Below are 26,874 nucleotides of genomic sequence, written 5' to 3' on the forward strand. Positions count from 1 at the left end.
TGTGTTCTTTCCCTAGCTTCCTCCCCTACAGGGCTGTATTGAAAAATCTTTTCCTTTGCTGGGCTCTCCCCATCCCACAGCTTTGCATTTGAATCTTGCTTTTGCTTGGAGGTTATACATAAACCTCATTGCACCTGCGTAGTACGATTAAGACTGATGCTGACTTAACTTGAATGAACTCCCTACTTGTAAACCCCTTTAAAAGTAACTTGCCTGCCTGCCCCTGGTAAGCAGTCTCGGTGGCAGCAGCTCTGGCTGACTCCATTTCCTTGCACAACAGAATAAAGGTGCCTTTCCTGTTCTCCCACCTTGGTCTCTCATTTATTGGCCAATATGAGTCATGACCAGTAAGAACCTGGGGTTTCCACCCAGTAACAGGAGTATGAGAGCTTGATCTTGTAGGAGGATTGCCATACTTAACAACTAAAAATACAGGAGTCTTACTGCAATTTGAATTTCAGATAAACAACAAATAATTTTTTAGTACAGCCTAAATATTGCATGGAATATACTTACACTAAAAAATTATTTGTAGTTTATCTGAAATTCAAATATATCTGAAAGTCCTGTATTTTATCTGGCAACTCTAACTTGTAGGTCTGTAGCTTACCAGCTTCCATACCTGTCCCATTCCACCTGTTTTGGGGTTTTTAGTTCCTGCTAAAATTGCCCCCAGACAATATGCAATGGGTGAGAGGAGATCTAAGGGCAACCCGCTTTATTAATTGAAGGAGTAGTAGTTGTTGTTGTTATTAGGTGCCGCCAAGTCGGTTCTGTCCCATAGCAACCCTATGCACAACAGAACGAAACACTGCCCGGTCCAGAGCCATCGTTACAATCGTTGATATGCTTGAGCTCACTGTTGCAGTCACTGTGTCAATCCACCTCGTTGAAGATCTTCCTCTTTTCCACTGACCCTGTACTTTACCTAGCATGATGTCCTTCTTAAGGGACTGATCCTTCCTGACAACACGTTCAAAGTATGTAAGACGCAGTCTCACCATCCTTGCGTCCAAGGAGCATTCTGGCTGTATTTCTTCTAAGACAGGTTTGTTTGTTCTTTTGGCAGTCCATGGTATATTCAATATCCTTTGCCAACACCACAATTCAAAGGCATCAATTCTTCTTCAGTCTTCCTTATTCATTGTGCAGCTTTTGCATGCATATGATGCAATTGAAGATACCATGGCTTGGGACAGGCACACCTTAGTCTTCAAGGTGACATCTTTGCTCTTCAAACGCTTTAAAGAGGTCCTTTGTAGCAGATTTGCCCAATGCAATGAGTCTTTTGATTTCTTGACTGGTGCTTCCATGGCTGGGGATTGTGGATCCAAGTAAAATGAAATCCTTGACAACTTCAATCTTTTCTCCGTTTATCATGATGTTTCTCATTGGTCCAGTTGTGAGCATTTTTGTTTTCTTTATGTTGAGGTGTAATCCATACAGAAGGCTGTGGTCTTTGATCCTCGTTAGTAAGTGCTTCAAGTCCTCTTCACTTTCAGCAAGCAAGGTTGTGTCATCTGCATAACGCAGGTTGTTCATGAGTCTTCCTCCAATCCTGATGCCCTGTTCTTCTTCATATAGTCCAGCTTCTCAGATTATTTGCTCAGAATACAGACTGAATAGGTATGGTGAAAGTATACAACACTGACGCACACCTTTACTGACTTAAAACTAATCAGTATCCCCTTGTTCTGTCCGAACAACAGCTTCTTGATCTATGTAAAGGTTCCTCATGATAACAATTAAGTGTTCTGGAATTGCCATTCTTTGAAATGTTATCCACAATTTGTTATGATCCACACAGTCGAATGCTTTCCATAGTCAATAATACACAGATAAACATTCTTCTGGTATTCTCTGCTTTCAGCCACAATGCCTCTGACATCAGCAATGATATCCCTGTTTCCTCTTCCTCTTCTGAAACCAGCCTGAATTTCTGGCAGTTCCCTGCTGATATTCTGCTGCAGCCATTTTTGAATGATCTTCAGCAAAATTTGCTGAGAATGACAACTTGAAGAGAAATGGTGTTGCATTCATCGTCAAAAAGAATGTTTCGAGATCTGTCCTGAAGTACAATGCTGTCAGTGATAGGGTAATGTCCATACGCCTACAAGAAAGATCAGTTACTATGACTTTTATTCAAATTTATGCACCAACCGCTAGGACCAAAGATGAAGAAATAGAAGATTTTTATCAGCTGCTGCAGTCTAAAATTGATCAAACACGCAATCAAGATGCATTGATAATTACTGGCGATTGGAATGTGCAAGTTGGAAACAAAGAAGAAGGCTCAGTAGTTGGAAAATATGGCCTTGGTGATAGAAACAATGCCAGAGATCAAATGTTAGAATTTTGCAAGACCGATGACTTCTTCACTGCAAATACCTTCTTTCACCAACATAAACGGTGAGTATACACATGGACCTCAACAGATGGAACACACAGAAATGAAATTGACTACATCTGTGGAAGAGAGAATGGAAAAGCTCAGTATCATCATTTAGAACAAGGCCAGGGGCCGACTGTGGAACAGACCATCAATTGCTCATATGCAAGTTCAAGCTGAAACTGGAGAAAATCAGAGCAAGTCCACGAGAGTCAAAATATGACCTTGAGTATATTCCACCTGAATTTAGAGACCATCCCAAGAATAGATTTGACACACCGAACGCTATTGCCTGCTCTGGATCCTGCAGCTGCCTCCTGTTCATCTGACCTCCGTTTCTTGGGACTTGAGCTAGCACCTTATCTACTGATCTCGGGCTTCATCAATCTTCACATCCCATGAACAAGAGCCCTGCTCTACAACCTGTCAGTCTTGGGTTTGCTGGCCCCAGCAGCTACATGAATCAGGAGAAGCCTCTATCCTGATCCACGGATGTGGGATGTTCCAGCATCTATAATGCTGTCAGCCATTTCCTTGATATAAATCTCTCTCTCTCTCTACTTATCTGCTTTACTGGTTTTGCTTCTCCAGAGAACCCAGCCTAAGACACTAGGGGACCTAAATTTTGGCATAAATAGCCCATCAAACAAAACTACAAATGCACAAATGACAGAACATAAATTAGATAACTGGGACCATATAAATATTAAATATTTATACCCATCAAAAGACTTTACTAAGACAGTAAAGAGAAAGCTTATTGACTGAGAAAAAAATCTTTGGCAACGACATATCTGATAACAGTCTAATCTCTAAAATATATAGAAAGCTTCAACAAATCAGCAACAAAAAGACAAATAATCCATTCAGAAAATGGGCAAAGGACATGAACAGATACTTCCAAAGAGCATATTAGGCAGCCAACAAATACATGAAAAGATGTTCATGATCATTAGCCATTAAAGAGACATCAATCAAAACTACAATGAGATACCATCAAACCCCTGCAAAAATGGCAAAGAACAAAAAACAGAAACGACAAATGCTGATGAGGTTGTGGGGGATTGGAACTCTTATACACTGCTGGTGGGATTTTAAAACTAAAAGCACTATGGAAAACAGTACGGTGCTTCCTCAAAAAGCTAGAAATAGAAATACCTTAGAGTCCAGTGATCCCACTCCTAGGTATATATCCTAGAGATATAAGAGCAGTGACACAAATACATATATGCACATCCATGTTCGTTGCAGCATTATTCACAATAGCAAAAAGGTGGAAACAACTAAGTGCCCATCAACAGAGAAATGGATAAACGTACTGCGGTACATACGTGCAATGGAATAGTGCACAACTATGAAAAATCATCGAATCTACCAGGTACTCCTTGGAAACTCTATGGAGCAGTTCTACTCTATCATATACGGTCACTATGAGTCATAATCGACTCGATGGCACTGGGTTTGGGTTCTTTTTTTTTTTGTTTATAAAGAATCATAAGGAGTCTGCATAACATTTAATAGTGTGGATGAATCTGGAGGACGTTATGCTGAGTGAAATAAGTCAATCACAAAAAGACAAATATTGTATGCTCCCACTATTATAAAAAATCAAGAATACATATAAACACAGAAAGCAAAGTTGATGCTGCTCACCAGGGACTGGAGGGAGAGAGAAGGGGAATCACTTTCTACATAGTAGACACTTGTCACTTTCGGTGATGGGAAAGACAATCCCAGATACGGGTGCAGTCAGCACAACTTGCCCAAGGTAAATAAAGACACTAAGAAGTACACTTAGAGAAAAAGGGCCAATTTTGTTAAAAACTATAACACATACAATTTTGCAACAACAGTAAAAATAACCAAAGGATATGTGTGTGGTTAAGTAGGTAAATACAGGTGCACGTACCTGTATAGGAAGGCACATGCGAGTAAAAGCATGTGCTTGTATAGGTGTATCTGTGAGCATCTGTATATACACCTTTGTGTGTTGTTATGTATATCCACACGTATAACAAACCATATGGGAGGCACTATTACAGAGGCTTCCTAGACATATCCGAACAACTCACGGAATTGGTTTACTGGATTAGAAGGCCTGGAATCATAGCTTCCAGGGACAACTTAGTCAATTGGCATTCACAAAGATAATGTTCTACATCCTAGTTTGGTGAGTAGTATCTGGGGTCTTAAAAGCTTGCAAACAGCTATCTAAGATACAACTCTTGGTCTCTACTTGTATGGAGCAAAAGAGAATGAATAAATCAAAGGTTCCAAGAAGAAATTAGTCCATGGGTAAATATAAAGGCCAGTTAGATTGTATTTTTGGCTAAGAAACTTGTCATGTCCCACATGATATAGAAGACAGATGCATTAAAAATAACTATAGTGGAGGGGGGCCAAGATGGCTGACTAGGCAGACGTTACCTCAGATCCCTCTTGCAACAGAGACTCAGAAAAACAAGTGAATCGATCACATACATGACAATCTACGAACCCTGACCATCAAACACAGATGTAAAGAGTTGACCTGAGTGACAGGTGAGCGAAAAGTTGCGCCCTGAACCAGCGACCGCTTCTGGAACCCGTGACCCACCCCATGGCCTTGAGCCCCTGCAGTGCCCTGGTGCTGAGGGGCGCTGCTGATTGCGCCTTGCTGAGGCGGGGCAGGCACGGGACACAGCCCTAACCCCTAGTCCCCTGGGTTAACCTCCGTAGAGACTCAGCCAGCGCAACCAGGCTGCACAGCGACGGGGCTAATGAGAGAAGGAAAAACCACGGGGAAGCAGCGACTGTTTTCGGAGCCTGGAGCCAGTGTCCCTGTCAGAAAACTTTGGCGCCGGGCTTTGGACTTGACGCAGGGGAGCTGAGCACAGCATCCTGAGACGGCGCTAACACGGGGTGCAGCCCTAGCCCCCTGAACTGACCTCAGGGGAAGCCCAGCCAGTGTACGCAGGCAGTGCAGTGACGCGGCTGAGAGAAGGAGAAGTCACCGGGAGGCAGCGACTGGTTTTTGAGCCAGGAGTGCGGCATCCCAGCCAGGGAACCTTGGTGCTGGGCTTTGGACTGGGAGCAGAGGAACTAACCACAGCTTCTGAGACAGCACAAGCACCAGATGTGGGCCTGACCCTCAGGGGCAATCTCAACCCAGCCAGTGCACACAGTCGACACGCCCCTCGGGAATCTCAGATAAAAGTCATGCCAAGCAAGACAAGTTACTTTGTCTATATTCCTGGGTGCTACTCTCTCCTATCTATCTGATCCCTCCCCTTCCCTTCCCAGGCGGCTTCATTAACATTGGAATTTCCTGGGCCAGAGAGTGAAGTGCTCTGAGGTTTTTTTTTCTTTGTTTGTTTTGTCTTTTCCTAACCCATTCTCCTGGCCTGAGAGAAGAGAAGCAGCTACAAAATACCCAGGGACCGAGAATCCTTCCCTGACTTCCTGAAATTGGACTAAAAATACAGATCCAGCTCCAGCCAAGCATTTGTGATCCACAGTCTTGGGCTTTCATCCCTACAGGGAACAAGGTGGCTATTATACCTCAAAAACAATTCTGATAGTGATCTGACTGCAATTGTTTTAGCAGATTACTGGAAAGACAAGTTTACCAGGACTGATACCTCTACCTATTAAACAGAGCCCTCACTGGCCCACAACGGGGAACTGAGGAACTGAGGGCTGAAGCTCCACCCAAACCACCTAACCTCCTGCCATAGGGGTCTGAGGATAGTGACATCTACCTACCTGTAGAGGTACACGCATTGGGTGTCTAAAGGACAGCTGCAGAGCCCACCCACCAAAGTGCTTTAGGAATAGAGACACACCTACCTCACAGGCACTTGGGGAAAGCCTGTCAGCATCGTGCTCCCCCCGGAATATGACCCCCTGCTGCTACTAGAATCTGGTGCACACAACTAACACCACTACTCCTCTAAGAGAATACGTGACAGTCTACCCCACAGACTTGGTGACCAAAATCAGATTCTACTCAAGAATAGTGAATGGACTGTTAGGCTTATATTTCTGGTAACTGCCCAAACCAGCTGGTAATAGGACATAAGTGATTCAAAGCCTACAACAATCAAGACAGAGCAATCTAGTAGCCCTTCCACGTATATTGAAAGAAAACAAAACACAATAAGACTCAGTGGGCAAATATAAAATAAATCATTACAATATCTTATACATGGCTTGGAGACAACAGTCGATATCAAACCACATAAAGCAGCAGACCATGATTGCTTCTACAACTCTCCAAATTAATGAATCAAAATCTTTCCCAAAGGAAGATATAATCTTGGAATTGCCAGACGCAGAATATAAAAAACTAATTTACAGAATGTTTCAAGACATCAGGGATGACCTCAGAAATGAAATAAGTCAATCCACAGAAAAAGCAGGGGAACACACTGATAAAGCAGTTGAAGAAATCAAAAAGATTATTCAAGAACATAGTGGAAAAATTAATAAGCTACAAGAATCCATAGAGAGACAGCATTCAGAAATCCAAAAGATTAAGAGTAAAATTACAGAATTAGACAACTCAATAGGAAGTCAGTTGAGCAGAATCGATCAACTGGAATGCAGAGTGGGGGAGATGGAGGATAAAGCAATTGACCAATATAAAAAAAAAAAGAAAAATCAGATAAAAGAATTAAAAAAAATGAAGAAACCCTAAGAATCATGTGGGACTCTATCAAGAAGAGTAACTTGCGTGTGCTTGGAGTTCCAGAACAAGGAGGGATAACAGAAAATAGAGAGAGAATAGTTGAAGATCTGTTGGCAGAAAACTTCCCTGACATCATGAAAGACGAAAGGATATCTATCCAAGATGCTCATTGAACCCCATATAAGATTGATCTAAAAAGAAAATCACCAAGACATATTATCATCAAACTTGCAAAAACCAAAGATAAAGAGAAAATTTTAAAAGCAGCCAGGGAGAAAAGAAAGGTCTCCTACAAAGGAGAATCAATAAGAATAAGTTCAGACTACTCAGCAGAAACCATGCAATCAAGAAGGCAATGGGATGACATACATAGAGCACTGAAGGAGAAAAACTGCCAGCCAAGGATCCTTTATCCAGGAAAACTCTCTCTCTAATATGAAGGTGAAATTAAAACATTTACAGATAAACACAAGCTTAGAGAATTTGCAAAAACCAAACCAAAGCTCCAAGAAATAATAAAGGAAAATGTTTGGTCAGAAAATCAATAACATCAGGTAACAACACAACACAAGGTCACGAGAAAGAACATTCTGATATCAACCCAAATAAGGAAATCACAAAAACAAATTAAGATTAATTTTAAAAAGAAAAAAATGGTCAAAACGGGAAATCATTGAAATAATTATGTAAAAGATCACAATAATCAAAAAGAGGGACTAAATACAGGAGGCACAGAACTGCCATATGGAGAGGAAAACAAGGTGATATAGGACGATACAAGTTAGGTTTTTACTTACAAACCTAGGGGCAAATATTAAGGTAACCACAAAGAGTTCTAACACTTCCATAACTCAAAAGAAAAACCAAGAAAAACATAACGACTCAGCAAACATAAATTCAACTACTATAAAAATCAGGAACACAAAATTTACAAAGAAAAACGTCTCAGCACAAAAAAGTAAGTGGAAAAAATGAAATTGTAAACAACACACACAAAAAGGCATCAAAATGACAGCACTAAACACATTCTTATCTATAATTACACTGAATGTAAATGGACTAAACGTACGAACAAAGAGACAGAGAGTCTCAGACTGGATAAAGAAACACGATCTGTCTATATGCTGCCTACAAGAGACACACCTTAGACTTAGAGACACAAACTAAAACTCAAACGATGGAAAAAAATATATCAAGCAAAAAATAAAAAAAAAGCAGGTGTAGCAATGTTAATTTCTGACAAAATGGACTTCAAAGTTAAATCCACCACAAAGGATAAAGAAGGACACTACATAATGATTAAAGGGACAATTGACCAGGAAGATATAACCACATTAAATATTTATGCACCCAATGACAGAGCTGCAAGATACATAAAACAAACTTTAACAGAACTGAAAACTGAGATAGACACCTCCACAATTACAGTAGGAGACTTCAACACACCACTTTCAGAGAAGGACAGGACTTCCAGTAAGAAGCTCAACAGAGACACGGAAGACCTAATTGCTACAGTCAACCTACTTGACCTCATAGACCTATACAGAACACTCCACCCAACAGTTGCAAAATATACTTTTTTTTTCTAGTGCACATAAAACATTCTCTAGCATAGACCACATATTGGGTCATAAAACAAACCTTTGTAGAATGCAAAACATCAAAATATTAAAAAGCATCTTCTTAGACCACAAGGCCATAAAAGTGGAAATCAATAAGAGAAAAATTAGGGAAAAGAAATCAAATACTTGGAAACTGAACAATACCCTCCTGAAAAAAGACTGGGTTATAGAAGACATTAAGGAGAGAATAAGGAAATTCATAGAATGCAACGAGAATGAAAATACTTCCTATCAAAACCTCTGGGACACAGCAAAAGCAGTCCTCAGAGGCCAATTTATATCGATAAATGCACACATACAAAAAGAAGAAAGAGCCCAAATCAGAGAACTGTCCCTATAACTTGAACAAATAGAAAGTGAGCAACAAAAGAATCCATCAGGCACCAGAAGAAAACAAATACTAAAAATTAGAGCTGAACTAAATGAATTAGAGAACAGAAAAACAATTGAAAGAATCAACAAAGCCAAAAGCTGGTTCTTTGAAAAAATTAACAAAATTGATAAACCATTGGCTAGACTGACTAAAGAAATACAGGAAAGGAAACAAATAACCTGAATAAGAAACGAGATGGGCCACATCACAACAGACCCAACTGAAATTAAAAGAATCATATCAGATTATTACAAAAAATTGTACTCTAACAAATTTGCAAACCTAGAAGAAATGGATGAATTCCTGGAAAAATACTACGTACCTAAACTAACACAATCACAAGTAGAACAACTAAATAGACCCATAACAAAAAAAGAGATTGAAACGGTAATCAAAAAACTCCCAACAAAAAAACGCCCTGGCCCGGATGGCTTTACTGCAGAGTTCTACCAAACTTTTAGAGAAGAGTTAACACCACTACTACTAAAGGTATTTCAAAGCATAGAAAATGACGGAAAACTACCTAACTCATTCTATGAAGCCACCATATCCCTGATACCAAAACCAGGTAAAGACATCACAAAAAAAGAAAATTACAGACCTATATCCCTACTGAACATAGATGCAAAAATCCTCAACAAAATTCTAGCCAATACAATTCAACAACATATCAAAAAATTAATCCACCGTGACCAACTGGGATGTATACCAGGTATGCAAGGCTGGTTTAATATTAGAAAAACCATTAATGTAATCCACCATATAAATAAAACAAAAGACAAAAACCACATGATCTTATCAAGTGATGCAGAAAAGGCATTTGACAAAGTCTAACACCCATTTATGATAAAAACTCTCACCAAAATAGGAAGTGAAGGAAAATTCCTTAACATAATAAAGGGCATCTATAAATTATTTTTTATACAAAGCCAACAGCCAGCATCACTCTAAATGGAGAGAGCCTGAAAGCATTTCCCTTAAGAATGGGAACCAGACAAGGATGCCCTTTATCACCGCTCTTATTCAACATTGTGCTAGAGATCCTAGGCAGAGCAATTAGACTAGACAAAGAAATAAAGGGCATCCGGACTGGCAAGGAGGAAGTCAGATTATCTCTATTTGCAGAGGACATGACCTTATACACAGAAAACCCTAAGAAATTCTCCAGAAAACTACTGAAACTAATAGAAGAGTTTGGCAGAGTCTCAGGTTATAAGATAAACATACAAAAATCACTTGGATTCCTCTACATCAACAAAAAGGACATCGAAGAGGAAATCACCAAATCAATACCATTTCACAGTAGCCCCCAGGAAGTTAAAATACTTAGGAATAAATCTTACCAAAGATGTAAAAGACCTATACAAAGAAAACTACAAAGTACTACTACAAGAAACTAAAAAGGGCCTACTTAAGTGGAAAAAGATGCCTTGCTCATGGGTAGGAAGACTTAACATAGCAAAAATGTCTATTCTACCAAAAGCCATCTATACATACAATGCACTTCCGATCCAAATTCCAATGTCATTTTTTAATGTGATGGAGAAAGAAATCACCAACTTCATATGGAAGGAAAAGAAGCCTCGGATAAGTAAAGCATTACTGAAAAAGAAGAAGAAAGTGGGAGGCCTCACTCTACCTGATTTTAGAACCAATTATACAGCCACAGTAGTCAAAACAGCCTGGTACTCATACAACAACAGCCACATAGACCAATGGAACAGAATTGAGAACCGAGATATAAATCCATCCACATATGAGCAGCTGATATTTGACAAAGGCCCTGTGTCAGTTAATTGGGGAAATGATAGTCTTTTTAACAAATGGTGCTGCCATAACTGGATATCCATTTGCAAAAAAATGAAACAGGACCCATACCTCACACCATGTACAAAAACTAACTCCAAGTGGATCAAAGACCTAAACATAAAGACTAAAACGATAAAGATCATGGAAGAAAAAATAGGGACAACCTTAGGAGCCCTAATACAAGGCATAAACAGAATACAAAACATTACCAAAAATGACGAAGAGAAACCAGATAACTGGGAGCTCCTAAAAATCAAACACCTATGCTCATCTAAAGACTTCACCAAAAGAGTAAAAAGACCACCTACAGACTGGGAAAGAATTTTCAGCTATGACATCCCGACAAGCGCCTGATCTCTAAAATCTATATGATTCTGTCAAAAATCAACTACAAAAAGACAAACAACCCAATCAAGAAGCGGGCAAAGGATATGAACACACACTTCACTAAAAAAGATATTCAGGCAGCTAACAGATATATGAGAAAATGCTCTCGATCATTATCCATTAGAGAAATGCAAATTCAAACTACGATGAGATTCCATCTCACTCCAACAAGGCTGGCATTAATCCAAAAAACACAACATAATAACTGCTGGAGAGGCTGCGGAGAGATTGGAACTGTTATACACTGCTGGTGGGAATGTAAAATGGTACAATCACTTTGGAAATCTATCTGGTGTTATCTGAAAAAGTTAGAAATAGAACTACCATACAACCCAGAAATCCCACTCCTCGGAATATACCCTAGAGAAATAAGAGCCTTCACGCAAACAGATATATGCACAACCATGTTTATTGCAGCTCTGTTTACAATAGCAAAAAGGTGGAAGCAACTAAGGTGTCCATCAACGGATGAATGGATAAATAAATTGTGGTATATTCACACAATGGAATACTATGCATTGATAAAGAACAGTGACAAATCTGTGAAACATTTCATAACTTGGAGGAACCTGGAAGGCATTATGCTGAGCGAAATTAGTCAGAGGTAAAAGGACAAATATTGTATAAGACCACTATTATAAGATCTTGAGAAACAGTATAAACTGAGAAGAACACATACTTTTGTTGTTACGAGGGGGGGAGGGAGGGAGAGAGGGTGGGAGAGGGGTTTTTACTGATTAGTTAGTAGATAAGAACTGCTTTAGGTGAACGGAAGGACAATACTCAATACATGGAACGTCAGCTCAACTGGACTGGACCAAAAGCAAAGAAGTTTCCAGGATGAACTGAATGCTTCAAAGGGCAGCGGAGCAAGGGCAGGAGTTTGGGGACCACGGTTTAAGGGGACTTCTAAGTCAATTGGCAAAATAATTCTATTATGAAGACATTCTGCATCCCACTTTGAAATGTGGCGTCTGGGGTCTTAAATGCTAACAAGCAGCCATCTAAGATGCATCAAAATTGGTTTCAACCCACCTGGATCAAAGGAGAATGAAGAACATGAAGGTCACACGACAACTATGAGCCCAAGAGACAGCAAGGGCCACATGAACCAGAGACTTACATCATCCTGAGACCAGAAGAACTAGCGGGTGCTGCACCACAACCGATCACTGCCCTGACAGGGAACACAAAGGAGAACCCCTGAGGGAGCAGGAGATCAGTGGGATGCAGACCCCAAATTCTCACAAAAAGACCATACTTAATGGTCTGATTGAGACTAGAGGAATCCCGGCGGTCATGGTCCCGAAACTTCTGTTGGCCCAGGACAGGAACCATTCCCGAAGACAACTCATCAGACATGGAAGGGACTGGACAGTGGGTAGGAGAGAGATGCTGATGAAGAGTGAGCTACTTGTATTAGGTGGACACTTGAGACTGTGTTGGCATCTCCTGTCTGGAGGGGGGATGGGAGGATAGAGAGAGTTGGAAGCTGACAAAATTGTCATGAAAGGAGAGACTGGAAGAGCTGACTCATTAGGGGGAGAGTAAGTGGGAGTATGGAGTAAGGTGTATATAAACTTATATGTGACAGTCTGACTTGATTTGTAAACATTCACTTGAAGCTCAATAAAAGTTTAAAAAAAAAAAAAAAGAATGAAGAGCTAGGAGAGGAGTGCATCCTTTGGACCCTGGATCCCTGCGCTGAGAAGCTCCTAGACCAGGGGAAGATTGATGACAAGGACCATCTCCCAAAGCCTACAGAAAAAGCATTCCCCTGGAGCTGGAACACTGAAATTGGACTTTTACCTCTTAGACAGGGAGAGAATAAATTTCTCTTTATTAAAGCTAAAATAAATAAATAAATAAATGTTGTTTCTCATGGAACAGGGAAAGCTATTGATAGCTAGGAGAATCATGTTCCCCCTTGCCTGCTTTCTCCCTTGTTTCTGATGCCCCCTCGAAGGAGGTGGGCTGCTAGGAACGGGTCACATTTAAAAACATTAAGTCAGCCACAGCTTTACTTGTTTGGAAGTCCAAGGCAACAGCCAATGATGGGCTCAGGAGAGAGAGCACCAAGAGGCACTGCCCCTTCCTGGGCCTCATAGGAAGGGTGGGGTGGCTCACCAGGTCGGGGGTTCTCAGTCACAGGTCCTCAGTCAAGCATCTGCACCCACAGTCCTTCCCCTGCTGCACATTTATCCCTCAGGGGTCTCACAGGGAGTGGCCTGCGGCAGGACAGGATTCATGGATCCAGGATTCTAGGCTCTCAGGCATCTTTCAGAATCTCTCAGGATCTCTTTACATCCTGGAGGGAGCAGATGTCTTTACCATTCCTACAGAATCTTCACTGAGGGTTACTGCAAGTTAATTCCTGATCCTATGGGAACAATGATAATTTTGTTTTATTTTTGTAAAAAAAAAAAAAATACTAATTATGTATGCACAGATTCGAGCTGCTTTATTTTTATCTAGTTTAGCCTGCAAGATTAATGCTCAGTTAAAAGTAAAGGTTTTAATCTTCTGGCAACACGTGATCATCTATATATCAATCTTCCCATTCAAAAGGAATAAATCAAAATGAACTATATATAATTCTGTACTTTTTTCTCTTCTCATTTTTTTTCTTTTAATTCCATAGAGGGTGTAGGAATCTTCAAGAAGAGAAAGAAGAGCAACTGGAGCAAATGATTCCCCTCTGTTCTTTTCACTTCAGTAGTCAGCACCTGGGTGAGAAAGCTGACCCCGGCCACCCCTGGGTAACAAACCACACTTTCTCCTCACCCACCAGCTGGAGAAGCCCTGCTGCACCCCTTCTCTGCTGACTCCCAATCGACAAAGCTCCATCCCTCTAAGGAAGCGCCGACTGATTCTCTGTTAGTGCCACGGGGATCCAGCTACTCGGTGAGAAAATTCAGTGTTAGAGCCTTAAATGAATTCCTCGACATCATGAGCTCTTTGTGCTGCCACAGATCACCCCGCTCAAAGCTGTGCCGGTCCCAGTGGAACCTGGACCGTCGTTCTTATCCTGACACAGAATCAGGAATAAGGACAGAGCTCTCTGTGATATTATAATGCATTCCCTTGTAAAGTCACACTGAATCGTTGGTTCACATGATCAAAACCCACTATAAAAAAATTTTAAGTACACTTTCTAAGACAGTAATCCCTGAAATGACAACATTAATATGGAACTTATTTATAGACTAATAAGCCAGGATATTTTCTTTGTCAGAACTGGAATCTTACAAGCACAGCTGTTGAACAACACTTGTCAGAGGTGTCAAATCGTCTTTCACCATTTAGACAGTCACCTAGCCATTATTCTCGTGGGATACATGAGTGGCCGAAAGAATCATACTTGACAGATGGAAAAAACAGGCTATCCATATGGTAAATACAACTCCCCATTTCCCAATCATCCAGTCTAGCAATTTCCCTACTATTCTATACTGAGATGCAGCCCATCGTCTCAACTAAAAGAAAGGGTTCATGCTTTTCCCAACTGCTACTGAACATGAGAACATGTAAGTTTTGTGAATAATCTTTCATTTCTCTATGCTGCATATAACCCACAAATGCTATTTGTATTGATCCTGGAAGTTAACAATTCAGGGTCCCTATGCCTGGGTATGCCAGAGAGAGATGTCCCTGACTGGCGCAAATGCTGACGTTCTCGATTACTAGCTGAAAGGTTGGAAGTTTGAACCCATCCAGAGGCGCTTCAGAAGACAGGCCTGGTGATGTACTTCTAAAAGCTCACGGCCTTGAAAACCCTACAGAGCAGCTCTACTCTATACGCATGCTCTTGCTATGAGACAGAATCGACTTGACGGTGACCAACAACAGCAACATACTAGAGACAGAGTCCTTGGGTGGTGCAAACGGTTAAGCACTTGACTACTAACCAAAAGGGTGGTAGTTTGAAGCCACGCTGAGGCTCCTTGGTAGAAAGGCCTGCTGATCTGTTTCTGAAAGCTCATGGCATTGAAAACCCTATGGAACAGGCCTACTCTGCACACATGGTGTCACCATGAGTCAGAAATGATGCAAGGGCAACTGTTTTTTGGTTTACACTGGAGAGGGGTCTCATGTTCTATCAGTCTATCCTTCCACTGCTCTCTTCTAGGGAAACTGCCAGGACCACAGTCTTTACTGAAGCAAGTAGCCCTAGGCCACAAATATTTGGACAATGTCATGGATTCAATTATGTTCCCCCCCCAAAAAATGTGTGTATCAATTTGCCTGGACCATGATTTCCAATATTGTGTGGTTTCCTCCATTGTATGATGGTAATTTTATGTTAAAGAGGATTAGCTGGGATTGTAACACCCTTACTAAGGTCACATCACTGATTGAATGTAAAGGGAGTTTCCCTGGGGTGTGGCCTACACCACATTCATCTTTCACAAGATAAAAGGAAAGGGAAGCTAGCAGAGAGGGAAACCTCATACCAAGAAAGAAACACTAGGAGTAGAGAGTGTCCTTTGGACCCAGGGTCCCTGCGCCTGGGAAGCTCCTCCACCAGGGGAAGATTGAGGGCAGGGCCTTACTCTAAAGCCCACACAGACAGAAAGCCTTCCCTTGGAGCTGACGCCCTGAATTTGGACTTCTAGCCTACTAGATTGTGAGGAAATAAATTTTTCTTTGTTACAGCCATCCACTTGTGGTACTTCTGTTACAGCAGCACTAGATGACTAAGACAGTTCAGGAGAAGCTATGAGCATCCATAAGATTGCCTGGTTTAAGAGCTTAGGCAAAAACGGATGATAGCTACTACAGAACCTATCATAGTCTATTCTTTTCTTGGAGTTTGGTCCATACACAGACCATCAGTTGGTTGTAGGAGCAAGAAGGGCGAGCACGAGCAGAAAGACGCCAGAAGAGAAGCCTAAATGGAAACGCCGTGAAATGTTAATGGCAAAGAAGTAGAGTACGAATGAGGAACCAATGTTAGTGCAGACACACCCTGGAGTGGCACCAGACCGGGAACTATCTTCCTGCTCATGAGTTAGGTCCCTCCCTGGCAGTAACAGAGGTCTCTGTTGATTTTCAGCCTCTGGGTCCAAGTCTTGCAGTTGTTGTTGTTGTTAGGTGCCGTCGAGTCGGTTCCAACTCATAGCGACCCTATGCACAACAGAACGAAACACTGCCTGGTCCTGCACCATCCTTACAATCCTTGTTATGCTTGAGCTCATTGTTGCAGCCACTGTGTCAATCCACCTCGTTGAGGGTCTTCCTCTTTTCCGCTGACCCTGTACTCTGCCAAGCATGATGTCCTTCTCCAGAGACTGATCCCTACTGACATGTCCAAACTATATAAGATACAGTCTCGCCATCCTTGCTTCTAAGAAGCAGTCTGGCTGTACTTCTTCCAAGACAGATTTATTGGTTCTTTTGGCGGTCCATGGTATCTTCAGTCTTGCAGTAGCAGAATGCAATTCTTCTAGTCTAATAGACCAAAATCAGCTCCCAGCACCGCTTCTAGCACGGCAAGAACCGGCTGTTTGGGGCCAGGTTGTGTCAGAAATTAATGACCCAGCCCCTTGGAGCACCAGCACCTTCACCAACTCTAATCACTTCTCCCTCCCAAAAAAGACACCAAGCTCATCTCTTTAAAAAAAGAAAAAAAGAAGCCAGTAATTCTCACTCACAGGCATTTGGAAATGTGTAGTGCAGGTGGGGTGGATATCTCTGGTTGACACAATGACTTGGTTAAGTTGGAGTAATATGGGCATCAAGGGACCAGGGATGCTAAATGTCCGAAATGGGAAGGACAGTTCCATATAATGATAAATCACGCCAATACACCCTCCTTGAGAAACACTGGGCCCCCTCCAACATTCTGGGCAGACAAAAGAGGGTAAGAAAGGCAAAGTAAAGAGAGGAGGGCAGTAAGAGAATAAGCAACATCCTCCCTCAGAAGTGAGCCAGTCAAGTTAAGGCTGTCCAAAGGTCAACGTGATCCCCTATGCACCTCCTTCCCTCACCTCCAGCAATAATGCTAAAGACACAAAATTCTTACTTTCATACCCCCTCCCGTGGGCCCAGTAGCTTTCAATTTCATCTTTTAAACACTGTTTATTTCTACATCTTTTCATTTGTTCTAATTCGGAGAATTTCTTAGCAACTAAATAATTATTGCTATTGTTGATAATAGCAATGACAAAACCAAACTCACTGCGATCGAGTCAATTCCAACTCAGAGCAACCTGACAGGACAGAGTACGCTGCCGCACAGGCTTTCCAAGGTTGTAATCTTTAGGGAAGCAGACTGCCCCATCTTTCTCCCTCTGAGCAACTGGTGGGTTCCAACCGTGACCTTTCGGTTAGCAGCTGAGCACTTAACCACTGCATCACCAGAGCTCCTTGATAATACCAATAGAGTATCAATGGAAAATTTTTCCACGTTGATAAAGGGCTTAATTACTAAATCTGTGGTGTAATACATCTGTTGAAATTTCACTTTAGCAATTAATTCTTCAGAGGATAACTCTTCTCAGATTGTGTGAATTAATTTTTTGAGCCATGCTGGGGAAAGAGAAGTGAAACTCTCTTGCCACCTCTTCCAGACTCTTTATAAAGCTCTAGGCAGTATTCAAAGAGACACCCTGCACAAACAAGCTTTAGCACCACTGGTCAGGGCATGGGCAGACCAAATGGAAAGAGACAGCTTAGCAGATTAAAGAGCAAATATGTTAGAGGCAGTGCGCTCAATTATGTGGGAGACAGACCCACGGCACTTTCTATACCAGGCAGATACCGCCACAAGGTAAAAAGTTCACCAGGATACAACTACAGTCTGAAAGTCTCCCCAGGGTAGAGAAGTCCAAAACTCAATTCTGCTTTAAACGAGTTGAGGTCTTGACTTAACTAGAACACACCATCACTACAGGTGGGGGTTTCCGGCTTGTATGAGTCAAACAGGGGTCATTACAGGCTGAAACAGTGCTGTCCAATAGAACTTTCTGTGATGATGAACATGCTCTACATCTGTGCTCCCTAATAAGGCAGCACTAAGCACATGTGGCTCCTGAGCACTTGAAAGGTGGCTAGTTCAACTGAATAGCTACATTTCTTTTAATTGTATTGAGTTGTATTAGTTTAAATATAAATAGCCAAGTGTGGCTTGTGGCTATTGTATTGGACAGCATAGTTAAAGGCTTACACCATGGACTAGGAGAATAATCCAAAAGTATATCACAAGACAACTTTACTCATCTTCTGACTACCTGATAAAACACTTCCTTAACCCTTGCCCCTCCATACACACATAGACACCACGCATAAGATTTCACCATATCACGCATCACAAGAGCAGTACTTCTCAAATTTTAGCACACATCAGAATCACGGAGGGCTTGTTAAAACACAGATTATTGAGCTCCAACCCCAAGGTTCTGATTCAGGAGGTCTGGGTTGAGCCCCAATCATTTACATCTCTAACAAGTTCCCAGGTAATGCTGATGCTGCTAGGACCACACTCTGAGTAGCACTAGAATGAAAACTTCAACTATTCAAACACCGATTGTCATGGATTGAATTGTGTCCCCCCTAAAATGTTTGTCAGCTCGGCTAGGCCTTGATTCCCAGTATTGTATGACTGTCCACCAATCTGTCATCTGATGTAATTTCCTATGCATTATAAATCCTACCTCTATGATGGTAATGAGGTGGGATTAGGGGCAGTCACGTTAGTGAGGCAAAACTCAATCTACAAAATTTGTTTCTATTTTAAATCAATCTCTTTCAAGATATAAAAGAGAGAAGTGAGTACAGAGACATGGGGACGTCCTACCACTAAGAACGCAGAACCAGGAGGAGAGCGCTTCCTTTCGACCCAAGGCCCCTGCACTGAGAGCTCCTAGGATGGGAAGATTGATGACAAGGACCTTCCCCAAGAGCTGGCACAGATAAAACGCCTTCCCCTGGAGTTAGCATCATGAACTTCGACTTTTAGACGCCTAAACTGTGAGCGAACAAATTTCTCTTTGTTAAAACCATCCACTTGTGGCATTTCTGTTACAGCGGCACTAGATGACTAAGACACCAACCTATCTACCAAAACAGCTTCTCTCACTGTTCCCTTTCTGCTACATGGAAGTGCCCTTTCTTCTATTAAATACTTAACACCTAGTACTATAAATGCAGGGTAGAGAGAATATAAATAAACAAGGCTACCTAAGACGGCTTCTCCACATATTACATCCAAGATCTGTCCACATTTGTCTGAAACTTTGTAAGTGTGTATAATGCTACAGAGATCAGAAACACAGAAAGGGTGAATGCAACCCTGCCAGGATAGCTTATGCCTAATCCCTAGAGTCAAGCCGGTGCTTTCTATCAAAATAATGTAGATCACTTGGGTCTATATGAGCATTACAGCCTTTTTCACCTTTCTGACACAAAGTTCTAAAGAGTAATAAAACAACACACATATCATAGTAAAGCATTTATGAAAAGCGTATATGAAGACATTTTTTTTTCCATATTGCAAAAGAGAGGAGACAGAAATATAAAGGCTCTAGAACAAAGAGACTTCTCCAAACAGTCTCTGGTCTACATTAATTACCTGCAACAACTCTTCTGGATCAGCAGTCATTTAAAAAGATATTTTGATTTTGGGGGTTGCTTTTTCTCTCTGTCCTCTGGTCTAATTATATATGAGTCTCTTTCACATTAACGAGATCGCCCCATCAAGTGCACTTTCCTGACTGTTCTTCTGAGCAGCCTCCTTCCTGCCTCCTCCACCCTCCCCTTTCTTTCCTCTCTAAAAGAAAGCCTTCATCCAGAATACACTGTCACAATAAGCTAGGACAGGATGCCTTCAAATAAACTCAGATTCCAGGGGGGTTCACCGTTTCCCACACCACTAAGCCTTTACCCTTCTCCAAATTCCCACTGCCCCTCACTCACTGCCATCACAAAGATTAAGAGTGATCTTTGGGTCCTGGAAATGTGGGCAGACAGGTATTGTTTCCAAGCACTTAGAGAACCCCCTAGTTGCCACGCGGTACTATGCACATTGCTTCCTTAGACTGTGTCTACTTTACAGGTAGGGAAACTGAGGCATGATGAGGTTAAATCACTAAAATACAGTCCCAGAGAAACTCAGCGCAAGATTAAATTTGGTGCCCCTCCCCCCCCCACAGACATTTGGCATGTCTGGGGACATTTTTGATTGTCACAATTCGGGAGGGGGGCAGAGCTACTGACATCCAGTGAGCAGAGGCCTGTAATCCTGCTAAACATCCTACAACAACCGCCCCACGCCCCCTACAACAACAGCTATCTGGACAAAAATGTCAACTGTATTGAGGTTGAGAAACTCTGGTCTACTGGTATCTCTAGGATTACTTACTTAGGCCCCTAAATGACAGTTAAAGAATGGCTTACTCTACAAATTTATCATTGTACAGCATTTACATATGCCAGTCAAGTGCTATTTCCGACATGCTATGCTTTTTAGTTACTATTCAAACAGAGGATATAGGGAGCCATAGAGGAAAATGAGTAGAGCTCACAAAGCCCAACTCTTTTCCTTTACTGAGAAAACCTGGCAAAGACCAGCTCCTTTCCTTAGCAACCTCCATCCCCTGAGCTGTGGTCAGCCTGTGCCTGGCTGCTCACCTGGAGTCTTCAGTTGCTGACATGCTTCTGCAGCTGCCTTTTCTCTGCTTTGCTCATCCCCTCACCCATGTGTCACTCCAGAGCAGTAATGATGTATGTTGATGGGAATCTCGAGATCTACAGCCCCTAATTGTCTGATTTGTTCATTAAATTGCACTCATTACCGAGCCATGTTAGGCATCTAAGGACATCAGCCTTTCTGGCTTCCCTGTCCGAGGCTGGGCAATAGGACATTATCTAATAAGGGCTCCAAAGTACTACCAAAACAAAAACCAAACCTAGTGACGTCGAGTCGATTCCGACTCATAGCGACCCTATAGGACAGAGTAGTGCTGCCCTATAGCATTTCCAAGGAGCACCTGTCAGATTTAAACTGCTGACCCTTTGGTTAGCAGCCATAGGACTTAACCACTACGACACCAGGGTTTCCAAAGCACTAAACCAAGCTTAAAACAACACTCCAACCAGTTTATAAGCTGAATACAATTTTTCTTTTTTAATCTTTCACTTCCTGCCCCTCTTTCCTAGCCATCCTTGGCTCTGCCTAGATTTCCATTAGTTGTCATTTTCTTTTCAAGGAGTCTGATTTTACTTCAAGCTGTAGAAGCTGGAGAGTTCAGAAAGAGATGTGGTATCTTTTCTACCCCTTCTTCCCAGACTTCCACCTGGACTCTGAGAAGGGGACACCAAACAGTGACTTTCTCCTTCTGGCCTCAACAATCATCAGCACAAACGAGAGCTCAAACCCAGCCTTGGTCATAATGCTCCCAATGCCAATACCCGATTCACTGTTGTTAGGTGCCTTCAGATTCCCAGGTCTTTCTCCCATGGAGCCGCTGAGTGGGTTCGAACTGCCAACCTTATGGTTAGCAGCCGAGTGCTTAACAATTGTGCCACCAGGGCTCCTTACCTGACATGTTACTGCCAGTGACGAAGGATAAAGTGGAACTGGCAGAACCATGTGCTTTACTAATGCTATTATCTACCAAACCTGGAATCTTCAACTCTCTGGCAAGTTGTTTCCTTTCTAGAAAAAGTAATTAACAAAACAACAGTTCAGAAAGGTGATCCATGGAGAAGGAGGACAGTGGTTGAGGGAATGTGAGCTGGCAGAGCTAACAACCTGATAGGGTACAGGAAAAGGGCAATCAGACCTGGTCCCATTCTCGACAACACACCTCAGGAAGGCCCAATAACCCTTCCCTGATTCTACGAAAATCAGGCCTCATGTAAATAAATCCCTAATAATGCCTGAGGTATTTCCATGCACATAATGAATTCCATCCTATCACCCAAAACCTAATGGCTTCCTGTTCACAATTATTGATTGGCATAGTGTCAATCACTTGAATCAATAGAGACTTTGGGAACCTTTCACAGGCAGGGCATCCCATTGCACTGACTCCGAGAGGCTGGAGAGACAAGAGTCCCTGTGACTTGGCAAAGTCAGAGTAACAATGGCAGCCACTGCCTTTGCCTTACCCTGGAGTAGAGAGTGTGGCAGCCTTCAAACACATGTCTTCACAACCCACCAGCTCTGCTGCTTTTCACCACTCACTCACTTCTGCATGCTGGACCACGATCCATTGATCACCAACTGCCAGAGACAAAAGAAATGAATGAATGCATTAGGCCAAAAGACTTATGACTTCAATTACTAAGTCACTGCTCGAATGTATTTGTTACAGTTGGCTAAGCACTTAAGAAATAGACCCAAACACATATAACGGCTCAAGCTCAATAAAAGTTTACTTCTGGCTCCTGTACAGATACTGGACAGGTGAAAGATCCGTCACTGCAGTGGGCCTCCTCAATGCAGTCATCCAGGGACCCACGCTGACAACAGCCTTGTCATCTCTAAAACATTTCTAAGGCTGCTCTGGGGTGAGGCGGGGCCAAGATCGCAGAGTATTCAGATGTTTCCGGAGGTCCCCCTTACACCAAAGACCCGAGAAAACAAGTGAAATGGTTACATATATGACAAAGTAGGATCCCTGAACATCAAGGACAAAGTTCGGAAATCGGACTGAGCGACAGGACAAGGGAGAGACGGTTCGGAAGCAGCAAGGAGTTGCTGGACATGATTCGACAGGAACCAGTTCCCCTCAGGCACAATCCCCTGGAGCAACCGCAGCAGGGCTGGAGGTAGTGTTAGGGACCTGGTTTCCTCAGGGGGAGACAGCCAGCTGCACAGTCCACTCACGTCTCACAAACCAGAGAAGAACGGCGCTCTTGGCAAAAGCTAAGTACTTGCATTTATTTTACCACGCCCCCAGCCCCCAAGACGGCTTCAGTGGCTGTCAATTTCCAGGCCTGAGATAGGTTCTGCTGCGTGCCCTGAGCCATCCTCCTGGCCTTGGAATAAAAAATAATCTGCCAGATCCACTAAGCTGGGGAGCTCAGGACAGACGCGGCTCCTGTCCAAGCACAAACGGTCCGTGGACTTTGAATACCTTTAACCCCTGCACAGACTTGTGTGGACCCATTTCAGGACGCTAGGCCCTTCTTGGCAGACTGTGACGGTATATCTGCATGAGATCTGACTTCAACTGTCTCAGCTGTACGGTGGAGAGGTGGGTTTTTGATGTTTAACACCAATTTGCCTATTAAACAGGGTCTTAACCTACCCACATCAGGGGCCTGAGGACTGGTGGCTCCACCCACGTCACCTAGCCACCCACGACAGGGGTCCAAGGATAAGCGGTGCCTACCAGTTGTTACAACTAAAAGCATTGGGTGCCCATGATCCAGCTGTAGGACCCACCCACCTGTGCGTTCCAGGCAACAGGGATACGCTTTCCTCATACACACTCAGAGGATGGTTGGCAGGCCCTTGCGCTGTTCAGAGCATCACCCCCTGCAGCAAACAGACACCTGTGCCTACACCAGTCTCCCCTGCCCCCTGAAAACCAAGGTTGCTCTGGGGAGTTCTCTCTTTTCAAGCCAGCCAGGAGTGGAAAACACAATGGAGGAGCTGCATGGGAGTTATCTTTTTGAGTTTGTGTCTTTTCCCTAGAAAGGGATCACAGTACTTCCTACTTTCACTCACATTATGCTGGCTAGAACTCAGTCACCAGTTGGCTAGAACTAACCATACAGACTGCTGTCAGGAGTCTCTGTTGTACAAGGCTGACTCCAGCCCAACCAAGAAGACAGCATTAGGTTTGTTGTTGTTAGGTGCCGTCGAGTAATTCTGACTCCCAAAGACCCTGTGTACAACAGAATGGAACGCTGCCTGGTCCTGTGCCATCTTCACAATTGTTGCTATGTTTGAGCCCATTGTTTCAGTCACTGTGTCAATCCATCTCACTGAGAGCTTTCCTCTTTTTTGGTGACCCTCTGTTTTTCCAAACATGATGTTCTACTTCTGCAGCTAGACCCTCCTGATCACATGTCCAAAGCACGTGAGATGAAGTTTTGCTATCCTCACTTCTAATGAGCATTCTGGCTGCATTAGGTTTAGAGCAAGAAATTTTGGAGAACACACAAGCACAGCAACCTTGACTTAGTTACTTAACAACTCTGATTCTTGATTTCCTCATCTGTAAAATACCCTGCCCTCCTCTGAGGGTCACTGTTGTTACTGTTGTTAGATGCTGGTGAATTGGTTCCAACTCATCACGACCGCATTAGGAGACTCACAATGAGACAAAGCAGCAGTTCTCAGACTCCCTGTGCGTGCACATCACCTGAGCATCTTGGTAAAATGTAGATTCTAACTCAAGAGGACAGGGCGAGGTCTGAGATTGTGCTTTTCTGGGAAGTTCCCAGGTGATGTCAATGCTGCTGGCCTCAGAGGAACAGAAGAGAGAGTAAAAAGAGATAGAGAATAGTTTTGTAAACCACAAAGTGGTCTGTAGAAATAAAGTATTATTTTCCTGGTCCTGAGTTTAATCGATTATAAATGAATTTCCAACTAGCCAGCAGTTCTAGGATGTGTTTAGTATGAGCATCAGATAGAATCTGAGAGTCACAGGGTTTGGAGAACAGGAAGAATTTAAGGAGTTACTACCTACTACCACCCCCCTTATTTTGAAAACAAGGAAACAAATTCTGAGAAATCACTGATGCCCCCCCAAAATCTCTCAATAACTTAGGAGTGTGATAGGATTAGAAAGCAAACATTTGACTTTTTTTTTTTTTTCTGTCATTAAATAAACTCAATGATAGCCTTCTAAAGAAAAGGAATTTTTACTCTTCACTAAAGCTAGAACAAGTATGATTCTGGCACATACCCAAAAAGGTCCCAGAAGGTGAAATTCACCAAGAAAGGCCACCGGGGTACTAAATACAGGCAAGCTGTCACAGGGTACACAACAGGGATTTTTCAGGCATATGATCTTCAAAATACAGTGAGCCCTAACAAAGCTATGTCCCCCATATCCAAATGTCATTTAAACACAAATTACCTTCCTTTCACTTTCTGGCAAAAACGAGAGTTTTGTTTCCAATGTGTACAAATTCTGAGTCATTCCTATTTGGGGATAACCACAAAAAGAGAGAATTTGGGGTAGCAAATAGAAAAGGGAAACCAATGAATTCGCAGAAGAGGAACACAGGTTTTGGTGGCGAACCCTGAAGACAAAAGAATGTAAAGTTTGTTTTTTTTTTCCTGGCATGTAAATTATTTTGCATCTCTGAGATGATGGTGGGTTCTAGGAGCTTACAGAAGAACATGAGATGTAGGATCACTGATGTGAAAGACAGGAGTCAAAAACTCCCAAGTGATAAATCAGAAAGGCACAGAGTATCTGGAAACCAAATCGGAGAGGAAAAGAGGGGAGCCACTTAGCACGCATGTCATCTCCAACAAAGCAAAGGGAATTTGAAAGTGTCTTGGCGAAATTAGGAAGGAGTACTTATTGAGCAAGGAATGGTAAATGGAAATGAATACTTACATAAAAAAAAAATTTTTTTTTTACATACCCGTTATTAATTTAAGATGAGCCACTATCAGCATCTTCATTTAACGAGCAATTTTAAGTATTTTTAATAAAGATTAAACTACTACTTGAAACTTCCATATTCCACCTCACAGCTCTCTTCCACCTTAAGGCCTTTAACTCCTCAATCAAGAATTCTCCCATCCTGGGGATTTTCCAGAATCTTCTGTAGACTAGAGCGTTATTAGTATTCTTTGTAGCATGGGCTTCTTTGACAGCCTGTTGAAGCCAAGAACTCCATCCTCAGAATAATGTTAATATTATTATTAAAAAGGAAGCCATGTCGAGAAATTAGAACCCTGTGCATTGCTGGTGGGATTGTAAAATGGCACTCACTGTGGAAAACTGTTTAGCAGTTTCTCAAAACGTTGAACACAGAAGTACCATATGACCAAGCAATTCCACTCCCAGGTATATACCTAAAATATCTGAAAGTAGGCACTCAAACAGATACTTCTACACAAATTTTCATGGCAGCATTATTCACAACAGCCAAAATGTAGAAACTACCCAAAAGTCCATCAACAGATGATAAACAAAACATGGAATATGCACACAATGGCCTATTATTCAGCCACTAGGAAAAATGAAGTTCAGATACGTGCTACCACATGGATGAACCCTGAAAACATTAGCCCTTAGGGAGTTCGTGAACCTCAGTTTAAGAACAAGTGATTGGGGAAGGACTCTTCTAGGATGGTGAAGGTTTTTTTCTTACAGGAAATGGTGTGCAGAAAAGTTTTTAAAAACCCGAAGATGCACAGTAAAAAAATCCTGCTCCGGATCAGTCAGGGAAGAAAAGAATGAGCTGCAAAGAGAAGCCTAACCTTGACTTTCTCCCAAAACTCAACACTATTCGTGCCGTGCCTTCAAAATCCTATATTAAGGAACTCCCAAGAGATTTTCTTGGCCCCAACCTCTATGTCCTGATGGCAGGTGAAGGGAGGCAGCACTGAGAAATGGAAGACCCAGATGAGATCCAAGCTTCAGTCTCAGACCCCTTGTTTTCTGCCACTAACTAGCTCTGTTAGCTTGGTCAGGTCACCTAGTTT

At 42.3% G+C, this 26,874-nt stretch overlaps 1 long non-coding RNA gene across 1 annotated transcript in view; it reads right to left on the minus strand.

The window, feature by feature from the left end:
• The window catches only part of LOC126068368 (uncharacterized), a 95,973-nt gene that overhangs the window by 42,328 nt on the left and 26,771 nt on the right, over nt 1-26,874 (minus strand). Inside the window, exon 3 of the long non-coding RNA XR_007515650.1 lies at nt 22,362-22,476. This is a non-coding gene — a long non-coding RNA (uncharacterized LOC126068368). The remainder of the gene's footprint in view (nt 1-22,361; nt 22,477-26,874) is intronic.

This window comes from Elephas maximus, chromosome 27, assembly GCF_024166365.1.
Source record: "Elephas maximus indicus isolate mEleMax1 chromosome 27, mEleMax1 primary haplotype, whole genome shotgun sequence".
Lineage (NCBI taxonomy): Eukaryota > Metazoa > Chordata > Mammalia > Proboscidea > Elephantidae > Elephas > Elephas maximus.